Raw genomic sequence first — 2,892 nt, 5'->3', positions numbered from 1 at the left:
CTACCTAGTTTGATGTAAAGACCAGTACAAATCATGCAATGGCACCAGGCTCATTCTCCATTAAAGAAACAAGAAAAGGCTCAACTTTCATAATATGGTATGAGGTCAAAAATTCCTTGTAAAAGAATAAAATTGGGAAAGAGATAAAATGCACAAAGTCAGTGGCCTTATTACTTACTATAGAACAATCAATAATTAAGTGATTTTCATTTTGTCAGGACAATGTAACCTGCCTTTTATAAAGGTTCTGAGGAAAGGACTACTTTGAGATATTTTGTTTCTCTGAGCTTTAACTGACCCATAATTTTGAGACTGAGCTTTCTCTCTGGAAAATTGCAATACTTCCAAGTCATTTTTGAAGCATAATTTCAAACTAATGCTTGTTAGACTTAGACCCTTTACCCTATTAAATCTTTTTCTTTGGGAAATAATAGGAACAAAATATATTCTGTCTGGAGAAGTCACCTTTTGAATATAGAATATAGAATTCCTATAACTTTGAGACTCGTCTTCAGAATTTAAGTGTTAAAAAAAAAAACAAGGAAATATTATAATCCTGTACTCATTTCTTGCCCCTTTACCTCCCTGAAAGATGTTATAAACATTCTGGATAAAATTCAGTTTTTATGGGAAAGAAAGAGAATTTTTTTTTTGTTTTCTTTATCCTTTGGGGAGGAAGGTGGATTCCAAAGAGGCACTTAGGTTTCCAGAGCACCCATCTGTGATTTTCAGCCAAGTGACTAATAGTTTCCTGCATAACTAGTGCTGCTTGGGTTAGGTAGTACCGGGAACTAGCATGGGTCACCCAGGTTGTGCTGGGGTTCCAGAGCCACGCCCTGGGATGCTGAGAGACCCCGACAGGGCTTCCACCACTGAGGCAATACAGAAGAATTGAGTCCAGATTCTGGTGTACACTAGGCATATGCCCAAACCACTAACCTATATCCAGCCCCTAGAGGTTTTATTTTTATTTTAATGGTAACTAATGATATATTTTAATACTGACTGAGCTCAAGTAACATACCTATATTTTTCTTAGCATTTAATAAATTTACTTGTCAAAACATTGATAAAACTCAGGAGCACGAAGAAGGGAAGAAGACCACCATGAAGAGAAGAAAGAAAATCTCCAGTTTAGAAAATTACACTCGTCACCAAAAAAGCTTTTTTGGTTGTACTAGATTTTCAACCTCTACATGTAAGAAGAAATAATAGGAAATATAATTACTCAAACTAAAAATTAAAGTCCCAGATATAGTCCCTTAAAAATAAAACCAAGGACTGGGGCCGGAGAGATAGCACAGCGGCGCTTGCCTTGCAAGCAGCCGATCCAGGACCTAAGGTGATTGGTTCGAATCCCGACATCCCATATTGCCCCCCCCCCCCCCGTGCCTGCCAGGAGCTATTTTTGAGCATGGAGCCAGGAGTAACCCCTGAGCACAGCCGGGTGTGGCCCCAAAACCAAAAAACAAACAAAAAACAAAAACAAAAACAAACCAAGGACAATGCATTTTATACGTAAAATTTCACTTGATCTTAGCCAAAAGGCCGAGAAGCGATATATATATATGTGAAATTTCAACTAATATATTTAGTTGAATATAATTCCTAGCTGAAATAATTGTACAGTCTAGAAAAAAACAGTTCAATATAAAAAATCTTCAAAAGGGCAAATATTGAAATACAAATTTTATTAAATATTCCCTAAAAACATTTCATTATAAAAGTTAAAATTGTATGGATTTAATATTTTAATACCTGATTATAGGAAAATACTTTTCTATAATTCCTATAAAATACTTTAACATTAATTTACCTCTAGAGCCACCCCTCTGGCCCCACATTTAAAATTTTAACCAGGGTAAGTAGTTTGGGAAAACGGTGTTGAAGCATGCCTGACAATATTCAAGGTTTACTCCTACTCAACAGCAGACAAGGCCAATTCCTTAACCCTATAGTATAATATTTTCTCTGTGACTCCATAAAGTGTTTCTTTAACTTTTATTCTCCCTTATCATACAGCATCCATAAAATATCCTGGAAGAGAGGCTGACATTATCTTATTATTACGAGAAGAATGGCAATGGCTCAGGTTCCATGAGTTAGAAAATATTATTAAGAGAAATGGCAAAGATGACTGTGAAAATTAATGTTAAAGTATTTTTCCTATAATCATGTATTAAAAATAATAAATGAATACAATTTTAACTTTTATAGTGAAATGCTTTTTTAGGGAATATTTAATACAATTAGTATTTTAGGGGCCGATAAAATAGCCCAGTAGTAGGGCATTTGCCTTGCATACAGCCGATCCAGAATGGAAGGTGGTTCAAATCCCAGCATCCCATATAGTCCCTCTCCCACCCCTCCCCTTGTGCCTACCAGGAGTAACCTCTGAGCACCACTGGGTGCTGAGTGTGACCTCCCCAAAATTAGTATTTCAATATTTTGCCTTTTGAAGATTTCTTATATTGAACTGTTTATTTCCAGACTGAACAATTATATAAGAATTATATACAACTAAATATATTAGTTGAAATTTCACGTATAAAATGCATTGTCCTTTATTTTATTTATTTATTTTTAAAATATGGAACACTTCACGAATTTGTGTGTCATCCTTGCGCAGGGGCCATGCTAATCTTCTCTGTATCGTTTCAATTTTAGTATATGTGCTGCCGAAGCGAGCACCTTGATTTTAAATTTTTAGTGACTATATCTGGGACTTTAATTTCTAGTCTGAGTAATTATACTACCTATTATTTCTTCCCACACTTAGAGGTTGAACATCTAGTACAACCCAAAAAGCTTTTTGATGACAAGTACGATTTTCTAAACTGGAGATTTAGTTACTAAATCTCTTAAACCTACCTGTGTGAGATTACTAATCTT

At 35.2% G+C, this 2,892-nt stretch overlaps 1 non-coding gene across 1 annotated transcript; it reads right to left on the bottom strand.

The window, feature by feature from the left end:
- Positions 1-2,584: 2,584 nt before the first annotated feature.
- LOC125995958 (U6 spliceosomal RNA) lies at positions 2,585-2,691 on the bottom strand. The gene has a single exon (XR_007491190.1). It is a non-coding gene; the product is annotated as a U6 spliceosomal RNA (small nuclear RNA).
- Positions 2,692-2,892: the final 201 nt, after the last annotated feature.

This window comes from Suncus etruscus, chromosome 1 (genome assembly GCF_024139225.1).
Source record: "Suncus etruscus isolate mSunEtr1 chromosome 1, mSunEtr1.pri.cur, whole genome shotgun sequence".
In the NCBI taxonomy this organism is placed as follows: Eukaryota; Metazoa; Chordata; class Mammalia; order Eulipotyphla; family Soricidae; genus Suncus; species Suncus etruscus.
This window is presented reverse-complemented; position numbering and strand designations above follow the sequence as displayed.